We start from the raw sequence: 12,638 nt of genomic DNA, 5'->3' as shown, positions 1-12,638 counted from the left end.
GGAAATTATTGATGAAAAGGAAATCTTTTGAAGTAAATGTCATTTCCAACGTCTACATGAATATGACAGTCATCAAATTTAACTTTCAACTTATGAAAACTCCAGTAAGAACTTAGCTATACTGCTGCCTTTTTTTCTCATGTAAAACATTTCTAACCAGCCTATTACCTTGAAGAAGGAGTGAGATGTTTTGAGGCATTTAAATTTAGATTTTTCTTCTTCTTCTTTTGGCTGCTCCTGTTAGGGGTTGCAACAGCGGATCATCTTCTTCCATATCTTTCTGTTCTCTGCATCTTGTTCTCTTACACCCATCATCTGCATGTCCTCTCTCACCACATCCAAAAAAACCTCTCTTAGCCCCTCCTCTTGTTCTCTTGCCTGGCAGCTCTATCCTTAACATCCTTCTCCCTATATACTCAGCATCTCTTCTCTGCACATGTCCAAACCAACGCAATCTTGTCTTGAGCTGACCCTCTAATGTCCTCATTTCTATTCCTATCCATCCTCGTCACACCCAATGCAAATCTTAGCATCTTTAACTCTGCTACCTCCAGCTCTGTCTCCTGCTTTCTGGTCAGTACGACCGTCTCCAACCCATATAACATTGCTGGTCTCACTGCCATCCTGTAGACCTTGCCTTTCACTCTTGCTGATACCTGTCTGTCACAAATTACTCCTGACACTCTTCTCCACTCATTCCACCCTGCCTGCACTCTCTTTTTCACCTCTCTACCACAATTTCCATTACTCTGTACTGTTGATCCCAAGTATTTAAACTCATACACCTTCGCCAACTCTACTTTTTGCATCCTCACCATTCCACATTCACATTCAACCTCCCTCTCATTTACACACATATATTCTGTCTTGTTCCTAATGACCTTCATTCCTGTCCTCTCCAGAGCATATCTCCACCTCTCCAGGGTCTCCTCAATATGCTCCAAGGGGACTCCTGTATAACCTCATCTGTCAACCTGTCCATCACCATTGTAAATAAGAAAGGACTCAGAGCCGATCCCTGATGTAATTCCACCTCCACGTTGAATACATCCGTCACTCCAACTGCAGACCTCACCATTGTCACACTTCCCTTGTACATATCCTGTACAACTCTTACATATTTCTCTGTCATATGCTTTCTCCAGGTCCAAAAAGCACAATGCAACTCCTTCTGGCCTTCTCTATACTTCTCCATCAACATCCTCAGAGCAAACATCGCATCTGTGGTGCTCTTTCTTGGCATGAAACAATACTGCTGCTCACTAATCATCACCTCACTTCTTAACCTACCTTCCACTACTCTTTCCATAACTTCATGCTGTGGCTCATCAATTTTATGCCCCTGCAGTCACTACAGTTCTGCACATCCCCCTTATTCTTAAATATCAGCACCAGTACACTTCTTCTCCACTCCTCAGGCATCCTCTCACTTCTAAAATTCCATTAAACAATCTGGTCAAAAACTCCACTGCCGTCTCTCCTAAACACCTCCATGCTTCCACTAGTATGTCATCTGTACCAATGGCCTTTCCATTTTTCATCCTCTTCATAGCTGTCCTTACTTCCTCCTTGCTAATCCATTGCACTTCCTGATTCACTATCTCCACATCATCCAACCTCTTCTCTCTCTCGTTCTCTTCATTCATCAGCCTCTCAAAGTACTCTTTCCATCTGCTCCACACACCCTCCTTGCTTGTGAGTACGTTTCCATCTTTATCCTTTATCACCCTAACCTGCTGCACATCTTTCCCAGCTCGGTCCCTCTGTCTAGCCAACTGGTACAGGTCCTTTTCTCCCTCCTTAGTGTCCAACCTCTCATACAACTCATCATACACCTTTTCTTTAGCCTTCGCAAACCTCTCTTTTCACCTTGCGTCTTATCTCCTTGTACTCTTGTCTACTTTCTGCATCTCTCTGACTATCCCACTTCTTCTTTGCCATCTTCTTCCTCTGTAAACTCTCCTGTACTTCCTCATTCCACCACCAGGTTTCCTTTTCCTCCATCCTCTGTCCCGATGTCACTTCAAGCACCCTTCTTGCTGTCACCCTTGCTACATCTTCTGTAGTTGCCCTACTGTCTGGTAACTCTTCACTGCCACCCAGTGCCTGTCTCACCTCCTCCCTGAACTCAACCTTGCAGTCTTCCTTTTTCAACTTCCACCATTTGAAACTTGGCTCTGCCCTCACTCTCTTCCTCTTCTTGATCTCCAATATCATCCTACAGACCACCATCCTATGCTGTCTAACTACACTTTCCCCTGCCACCACTTTGCAGTCTTCAATCTCCTTCAGATTGACTCTTGTGCATAGGATGTAATCTACCAGTGTTCATCTTCCTCCACTCTTGTACGTCACCCTATGTTCCTCCCTCTTCTTAAAATATGTATTCACCACAGCCATGTCCATCCTTTTGGCAAAATCCACTATCCTCTGACCTTCTTCATTTCTCTCCTTGACACCATACCTACCCATTACCTCCTCGTCTCTTCTGTTTCCTTCACCAACTTGTTCATTGAAATCCACTCCAATCACCACTTTCTGTCCCTTGGGTACACAGTTCATCACTTCATCCAACTCACTCCAGAAATCTTCTTTCTTATCCATCGCACACCGAACTATGTGGGGCATATGCACTAACAACATTCATCATCACATATCCAATTTCCAGTTTCATAATCATCACTCTGTCTGACACTCTTTTCACCTCCAAAACACTCTTGACATACTGTTCCTTCAGAATAACCACTACGCCATTTCTCCTCTCATCCACACCATGATAGAACAATTTGAATCCACCTCCAATCCACCTGGCCTTACTCTCCTTCCAATTAGTCTCTTGAACACACAATATATCAACCTTCCTTCTGTCCATCATATCTGCTAACTCTCTACCCTTACCAGTCATACTGCCAACATTTAAAGTTCCTACCCTCAGTTCCAGTCTCTTTACCTTCCTCCTGCCTCCGGACACGTCTCCCCCCTCTTCTTCGGCCAACAGTAGCCCAATTTTCACCAACACCCTGTTGGCTAACAGTACTGGTGGAGGTCGTTGTTAACCCAGGGCTCAAACCAATCCGGTATGGTAATTTGTATTGTCGTCCGCATATTGATGTGGCCAAATTTTACACTCTTCCTGACGTAACTGTCCCCATTTTTCTGGGCATGGGTCCGGCACGAAGAAACACACTGATTTGTGCATCCCCTGTGGCTGGATTGGCATTTGAATTTAGAATGAAAAATTTAAATTACTCAGAAAGGAGATTCAGTCTTCTTCAATCTTTATTATAAGCAAAAGGGGCAATTTGACTACAGCTTTAGACCATAACAAGAAGGGTTATCATAAACCACATTCATCCATCCATCCATTCATTATCCAACCCGCTATATCCTAACTACAGGATCACGGGGGTCTGCTGGAGCCAATCTCAGCCAACACAGGGCACAAGGCAGGAAACAAACCCCGGGCAGGGTGCCAGCCCACCGCAGTAAACCACATTCAGTATACAATAAACAATGCTACACACAACCTATAATACATAGGTAATACTTGTGCTGTTTAAGGAAAACACTAAAATAAAATGAAGGTAAATAATAAAAACTACAAGCTTTCTTAGCAATGTCTATTTAGTTGTCTACTTTAATCAGTGATCGAAGAGTGTTTATACCTGGCGCTTTTTATTCATGGTAGAATAAAACAGAACAAATAACCAATAGAGTAACTCTGTGTGCAAAGAATGGCCACAACCAGAAAAGATTGTGTTGGCTTTCCATAAAATACTGTATCTCTCTTCAACAACTCAGACAGGCTACTCTGTCTCACATAAACATCTGACTCTGACAAACAATGCCATTGAGTGTGTCCTTAACACTTGACATTGAGATTGGAAAACCACAGCACTGGCTGAGGACTATTGTGGTGATACATAATAAATAATATATTATCAGCCTAAAGAGTCTGAAACTTTTTAAGAAGGATAGGTGTGGATGATTTTTATATAATGCCTCTGTTTTTTCATCAAATTTCAACCTGTTACTCATAATCTAAACATTTGTAGGTACTAATGTAATCAACTACCTATATAAAGGGGCTCAGGAACATGAAGTCTAGTCTTAAAATCAATGACCACCTGCATTATTCTAATTACATTTAGTTACAAGAAGACACATTATTTAATAAAGATCTTAATGATAGGGCCATAACATGTTTCATTATTTTCAAAGACAATAACTATAACATACTATCTGCAAATTCCAAAAAATATCTATTCAAATGAGTACTCATACAATCATAACTAAATGTGTTTCCTAAGACATTGGATTTTAGTTAAAGAGCTGTTAATAGAATGTATCAGAATTACTACGCAAGTAACTGAGTATTTTCTGTATATGATATTTATTATATTTTTTCCCAGGAGCTAATATTATTGGTTCACTGGAGCTCCTTAACCTTGAATATGTTACAAACTGTTGCACATGAGTAAAACATTTGTGACATAGATCAATTCCTGCTTTTCCTTCTGACAGACCTTGGCCTTTGTTGATAGTCATTGGAAATGACAACTTAACAGGAACCTGCATAATTTTGAACTCCAACATGGAAGTAGTAGGAATATTGGATTTTATGGGTATAACTTTCCTCCATAGCATATTCTGTAAAAATGGTAGCTTCAATCAGATTCGAATGTAACATTTTGAAGTCTGAAGCATAAGTTTTTCTGCTTTGCGAACTGAATCATAGCAGCATGCCTACAAGAGGACACCCCAGTTCTCCATAATATTGAATGTATTTCACCACCAAGGGCTGTTGTGTTCCACCCCCAATCATCAAAGTGTATATATATATATATATATATATATATATATATATATATATATATATATATATTGTAACAAGGCGACCCGACACAGATTCACACCGGAGGCACGTATAAAATAAAAAGACTTTTATTTTTCTTTGCCTGTGGTGCACAACTTTCCCGTAATCCCCACAGGCACAACACAGTCCTAAGTGTGAAATAAGCACCACCAAAAACATACCACACACTTTCCTTTCCTCTTTCTCTTCCACCACCACTCCTCCTCCAAGCTTTGTCCTCCTCTTCCCAAGTTTGGCCAATGAGTGGTGGTTGCTGGCTCCTTTTATTAGGCATCTGGAAGTGCTTCAGGTGCTTGATTGCCGACATCCCACTGCACTTCCAGGTGTGGCAAAACTGGTGGCGCCTGCAGAACCCAACAGGGCTGCACCAAACTCCAAGCCTCATGAAGCGCTGCGGGAGTCTGAGGCACCACTGCAACCCAGGGAGGCAGCCCTCTAGCGTCCAGGCGGAGATACTGGGTTTCCCATGCTTGCTCCCCTGGAACATATGCTGCAGGGGCGTCCTAGCCGGGCATGAGCCCCAGCCATCCATCACAGTGCCTTTCCCTCAGCTGAGCCCCGTGTGGTTGACCAGCATGTCCTGCGAGGGCTGATCCTCTCCAGGATGGGGAGTCGGCATCCTCCCGTCCACGACTCTGTCCTGTGGAAACAAAAGTAATAGGTCTGGGGTAGTTGCCCCGACATCCCTGCACTTCGGACGTCCTCTCTGGACAACACCGCCAGCCATGACCACAGTGGCCGCAGTTTTAGCAGCGCCGCTCCCCTCCAGTTCAATTCCTGAGGGAATGAAAGCAGGATGGAAAGTCCTGCTCCCTCATCCACTCCACTGGGGGCACCTGGCGTTTCCACCCCTTCGCATCACAGCCCTCCACTGCCTTCAAGCAGACAGGCTCACGCTGTGCACTGTTAGGAGTCTCCCTTTTCTTCTTCTGGGTCCTCCTCTAGTTCTGGTGTGCACCTATGGTCTGGCTCCCCTTATGAGAAGAAGAAAGACCCCGTGCCATCTGCACCTCTTTGGACACCCGCGAGACCAGTGCCAGCAGTCGAGGCAAGGCTGTTTGGCAGCCGATGTCTACCAGCTGCCTCCCTACACACTCCTCTGCCGCGCTGTCAGTCATCACGGCTGCGTCTCGTGTAGGAGACGGGGCGGCTTGGAAAGCAGAACTGACCAATACTGCCGCCGTTGTGCTCCACCCTCCCCTTTCCTGTACGTCACAGGGCATCACTCACCTGTACTGCCGCATCCTGCAGGCTGAAGAATCTCGCACCACGCTGCTTCAGCCACTCGTGGATGACCCCTAACGGCACGCCGAGTTTCTTCTCCAGTCCTTCCTTTGCTTCCTGCAGAGTTTGGAAAATCTGAAAGAGGGACTGCAGGGGTAGGAGGACGCCCTCCACTTCCCGTGCAGCCTGAAGCAGATTAGTTTCCCCTCGAGCCATCTTGGCTATGCACGTTTCCTGCAGGCCTCTTCGGATGTTCTTCGGGGGCGGGGTGGAGGTTCGTCGTCCTCGCCTCTGAGCTTTTATCGGCGGGGAACCGACACCCATCCTCCACCCCCTTACCTGCCGTAGGGAGGAATTTCTGCTCCTCCGCAAAGAACACCGCTCCAGGGAGTATGTCTGGGCTCTTGTCTTCCAACTGCTGTCCAGGGCCGAAGGAAACACCCAGGCCAGCCTCGCTCTCCCCAGAGCTTTCTCCGCCATCATGCCACGGACACACGTCTTCAGGCCACCAACGAGTATTCCGCCCCTCGACGTCTAGGAGGTAGGCTGACGAGAAAACGGAGTAACATTCCCAGCACCCCCTGGCGGCGCCTGCGGAACCCAACAGGGCTGAACCAAACTCCAACCCCCTTGAAGCGCTGTGAGAGTCCAAGGCACCGCTGCAACCCAGGGAGGCTGCCATCTAGCGTCCAGGGGGAGATACTGGGTTTCCCATGCTTGCTCTCCTGGAACATATGCTGCAAGGGTGTCCCATCCAGGCATGGGCCCCAGCCATCTGTCACAATTTATATATAATTATATATTATATTATATATAATTTATATTTTATATATATATATATATATATATATATATATATATATATATAATATATATATATATATATATATATATATATATATATATATATAAATATATACTTGAAAATCCAAGGGGAACAACAATGCCCTACTCTGTCAAATTTGTTTGTGTTTTACACCGCAAAGTGAGGAGTAAAAAGCAGCTGACAGAATAGGGAGTACTCAGTGTACCAAAGGACACGTCTTCCTTGAGCTTCACCAAACTTTCGTCCTTTCACTTAATTTCTGGTAGTAACTATATATTGTCACAGGTGGCTGGGGGGGGCGACCCAGCCGGGATGCCATGGAGGACCGGAGGAGGGCTTATGCCTCCCCCAGACCACGTAGGTGTGACTGCCCTGGTGGCTTTGGGGACCATGGGTACAGAGCTTTAGATCTCTGCCCTGTAGGGGCCTGTGGTTACCGCCAGGGGGCACCCTGATGCCTATGGAGCCCTGGGGGGAGGAGGATCGGGGACATCAGGAGTGCTTCCGGGTGCGGAGCCGGTACTTCCGCCACACTGGGGAGTGCTGGCAGAAGCTCATCAGAAGACACCTGGAGCACATCCAGGTGTGTATAAAAGGGGCCGCCTCCCTCCATTCGATGGCTGGAGTCGGGTGGAAGAGGATGGAGCTCGGAGGAGAGGAGTGGAGGCGGTCAGGAGAAGAGAAAGGCATTGTGAAAGGGCCTGGACTGTGGGGTGATTGGTGCTGCAGCACTGGGTTTGTGTGTGTTGACCATTGTAAATATCTGTAAATAAACTTGTGTTGGGTGACAAAACGATGTCTGCGTGTCTGTGTCCAGGCTGTTTCCCACAATATATATAATTGCTATATTTTTTGGCTATACACAGATTTGTAGATTAGTATATATACAGTTAAGGTTAATTTAACATTAAACAAACAGAAACAATAGCACATGTTTTATCTGTTCAGTTTTATAAATATACAGTAATCCCTCCTCCATCGCGGGGGTTGCGTTCCAGAGCCACCCGCGAAATAGGAAAATCCGCGAAGTAGAAACCATATGTTTATATGGTTATTTTTAGAATGTCATGCTTGGGTCACAGATTTGCGCAGAAACACAGGAGGTTGTAGAGAGACAGGAACGTTATTCAAACACTGCAAACAAACATTTGTCTCTTTTTCAAAAGTTTAAACTGTGCTCCATGACAAGACAGAGATGACAGTTCTGTCTCACAATTAAAAGAATGCAAACATATCTTCCTTTTCAAAGGAGTGCAAAGCAAGCAGTCAAAAAAAAATCAATAGGGCTTTTTGGCTTTTAAGTATGCGAAGCACCGCCGGTACAAAGCTGTCGAAGGCGGCAGCTCACACCCCCTCCGTCAGGATCAGAGAGAGAGAGAGAGAGAGAGAGCCACAGAAAAACAAACAGTCAAAAATCAATACGTGCCCTTTGAGCTTTTAAGTATGCGAAGCTCCGTGCAGCCTGTCCTTCAGGAAGCAGCTGCACACAGCCCCCCTGCTCACACCCCCCTACGTCAGCGCAAGGGAGAGAGAGAGAGAGAAAGTAAGCTGGGTAGCTTCTCAGCCATCTGCCAATAGCGTTCCTTGTATGAAATCAACTGGGCAAACCAACTGAGGAAGCATGTACCAGAAATTAAAAGACCCATTGTCCGCAGAAACCCGCGAAGCAGCGAAAAATCCGCGATATACATTTAAATATGCTTACATATAAAATCCGCGATGGATTGAAGCCGCGAAAGGCGAAGCGCGATATAGCGAGGGATCACTGTACACTATTTAATGCAAGTAGCATTAGTTATTTTCCAAGAACATTTTACTATACACTGCTCTAAAGAAAATTATCTGTACTAATCAGATATAAAATGAAAATTAATCATTCCACAAACAGTTTATTTTCTGTATACAGTTTGAGATTTGTAGATGGTACCTTTATTATGTAAAAATGGATATTTATTTTTTATAAAATAATTAGCATGCAAAATGCACACTGTTCTGAACATAAGATTTCATAAAAAAGCACTATAGGGAAGACTAAACTAAATGTGATTATTTTGTTCATTCTTTGAAAGCCTTTTTTAAAGGTGTACATGGAAAATTCACAGGATCATGCAAATGTTAATGGGTCTCAGGGTCTCTTCCACCCAAGTATCTTCATGAAACTGTCATAATTTGGCCAGGGCTCCGTCACTGGCTTTTGTTTTCTTTCTCTTAATGGTTTCTGGTTTAGGTCGCTTTGGTAAGAATTTTAGTTTTTTCTTTGTCTTGTCATTGTCTTTTTGTTCTTTACATTGAGTGTGGCCTGCTGCTAATGTGGGAGGGTCCACAGTCTATGAAGGGTCTGAGATGCCTCAGACCATTAGCTCTGGTTCTTCCTGTTTGTCCCCCCCTTTCTTGGATTTCCTTTTGGTTTGCTGTTGTTGCCAGTGAATATTTTAATTGCTTGTTGTTCGGTTGTATGCTCTAGTTTTATTGATATTGGATTTCACACTTAGGATTTTGTTATTTTTGAATAACTCATCTTAAGGTGTCCTGGTGTGCCAGATCTGCAATTTTTCAAATAATAGATGCCTATATATTCATTATTTTGCTCGAACAAACAAGATGAACTGAAATACAGGACACTTGCATGGGCAATTAACATTAAGGCATCTTCTTTTCCTGAATTCTACTAGTAATCAAAACATCTGTGCAAAAGAATCCCAGGAAATGGCTGTGATGCCCGCAAACAGATGGACGCCATAGGACTACGAATTACCAAATTAGTTTACAGATTGGGAAAGGAAGGAGTTCAGAGGTACTTAAAAGATCAAATACTTTGAGCAAAGACATCCATCGTATGGACAGCCAGCCAATGAAATGTGTGTAATTCCACATGTCCTAAAGCCCCACATAGAATCTATCTATACTAATAAAAGGCAAAGCCCTCACTGACTCACTCACTCACTCACTCATCACTAATTCTCCAACTTTCCGTGTAGGTGGAAGGCTGAAATTTGGCAGGCTCATTCCTTACAGCTTACTTTCAAAAGTTGGGCAGGTTTCATTTCAAAATTGTACACGTAATGGTCATAACTGGAACCTCTTTTTTGTCCATATACTGTAATGGAGTGCAGCTCGATGGCCATGGGAGGCGGAGTCACGTATCGCATCATCACGCCTCCTACGTAATCACGTGAACTGAAAACAAGGAACAACCACAAAGAGCGCTGAAGAAAACATTCATTACACAATTGAGAAGGCAGCGAAACAATAAGAAGCGAGCGAGTGACTGACTGAACACAGCACGAGTGATCACTTCGATGAATCAAACCTGTTCAAAAAACACATTACACAATTGATAAGGTACGAAAAGAATATGAAGCGACTGACGCATACAGGCATAAATTAAGTTCATAGACCTACAAAAGATTGCCATTTTTCTCCTGTACAACTATACGTTGCATTCTCAACAGTAAGCTTCCACGGCTTGATCATATTCCAACCGGAGTGCTCAACTGACAACGTGGTATACAAAGACAACTATAACAATCGTAATAAACGAACAATGAAACAACCGAGAACCCGTGCATTAAATAAAAAGGCTGCTTCCTTGGCAAAGCAAGGAAAAAGGATGGCCTTATATGGCGTTTGTTTATAAAAACAATCGTAATAGATGAACAATAAACCACTACAGAACCGTGAAGCAAGCAGAAAGGACGGACTTATATGGCGTTCATTTATAAAACAGCAGAGAAGCTGTGTAAAGACAGCTTCACAAACAAACAGATCCTTAACAAATTGTTATTGGTATATTTTCCCTCAGTTTAAAAAGGTTTTCTTTTCTTCTTAATAAAAATTTAAAAGCAGAACTTCGCCGCTGCAAAGCGCGCATGACTTTATTGAAAAGAAACTAAACTTGCAGTGCCGCTATTCAATGACACTTGCCTAACGCCTGACTTTATTGAAAAGAAACTAAACTCGCAGCGCCGCTATTCAATGACGCGCCGCTATTCAATGACACTTGCCTAACGCCCTACTTTATTGAAAAGAAACTAAACTTGCAGTGCCGCTATTCAATGACACTTGCCTAACGCCTGACTTTATTGAAAAGAAACTAAACTTGCAGCGCCGCTATTCAATTACACTTGCCTAACGCCTCTCCTAAGGGGAGATACTGTGGGATCTAGGCATCAGTCAAAGCACCAATCACAGGCCCGATTAGAAAGCGGGAAGCTGTGATTTGTATATGTATATATATGTGGATGTGTATATGTATATATATATGTATATATGTATATATATTTATGTGTACTGTAGCAGATGGAGGTATTGCTACACCTCTCGGACCCTCAGGTACCACTCCAGACACAAGGTATAAACACAAGACTTCTTTATTTTCTTGTCTTCACGTGCACAAAGCACCCTCCACTCCACACTCATAAATCACAATAATGCAGCACAATAAATCACTCCTCCTCACCCAGACACTTCGCCCTCCTACCTCCCAGCTCAGCTCAGTGTCTGGGCTTTCCCACAGTCCTTTTATACACCCTGACCCGGAGGTGTTCCTGTCCAATAGTTCAACAGTGGCCCCCAAGGTATCCAGCAGGGCTGTGTGTAGAAACTACATAGTCCATGAGGCCCTGCTGGAACTCGGGGGACGTTCACACTGTTGGGAGAGCTCCTCCTGGTGGCCTGGGGGTGAGAGCCGGAATAGAAAGCCGGCAATCCACCACAATTCCCCTCCCCCCCCCTTAGCGACGACAACTGGGGCGGAGCGTCGATCCCCGCGAGGGACGTCCTCCTCCAGGAGGACGCGTCAGTCGGGCCTCGGCTATGCTGTCTAGACCCCCCAGAGAACCTAGGGGGAACGGTGTATCATCTGTCCCTCCGTTCCCCTGTCCTCCGAGGACAACTAAGCCAAACGTGGCCCAGCTGATGGCAGTGGTAGCAACGCCTTCGTCCTCCCGGTTGCCTTCTTTTCTGGGACCTGAAACACCTCGGGAATTCAGTTAGCTCCACCCTTTCCTCCGCTAAGGAGGGGTTCACGGCCGCTTTGCTGCTCTCAGCCCTTTTCTTTATCTTGTCAGGAGACCCGAGGTTTATTTCGGGGATCTCCTGCTTTCTCTGGGGCTTGTGCTCAGCTTGAGGCTCTCTATGGAGAAGAGACAGCCTCTTTGCTGTTTGCATGCCCATTGTCCTAAGTATTCTAGGAGGCGGTGTCATTAGTACCACATCGCCCCTGGTAACAGCACTTCCCAGCCGCCCCGGTTCGATGGGCACGTCCTCCGCCTCTCCGGTAACTTGCGACAACTCCCTCATCACGCAGATCGGGGTCTTGAGGTCCGTATCGTTCCGGGAAGCCGTCTCGTACCGCTGTCCCAGTTCGATCGGACCTTCGCCCGACCACTCAGTCACTGTGCCACGCTCAACTGTCAGGTTCACAGCGTTTTGACACCCGCTACTTATTAATTGCGGTGCCGGCTCGCACTGTGTCCCCTTATTATATACGGTACAGAATTCACTCACCTGCACCGCCGAATCAATCGAGACTGGGGCTTCTCGGCCTAATCGCCGCAGGTATTCGACTAGTCCTTTCAGTGGCGCCTCAGCTGTAGCTCCCAGCTCCTCCACACGAGCTTTCACTTCCTTCAGTCCCTGAAAGAAAGTATACAGTGGCTCGAGGTATTTCTCGAGCTCCCGTAAGTCCACAAAGTTAGTTATTTCGGCCGG

This window comes from Erpetoichthys calabaricus, chromosome 8 (genome assembly GCF_900747795.2).
Source record: "Erpetoichthys calabaricus chromosome 8, fErpCal1.3, whole genome shotgun sequence".
Classification (NCBI taxonomy): domain Eukaryota; kingdom Metazoa; phylum Chordata; class Cladistia; order Polypteriformes; family Polypteridae; genus Erpetoichthys; species Erpetoichthys calabaricus.
Note: the sequence above shows the minus strand (reverse complement) of the source record.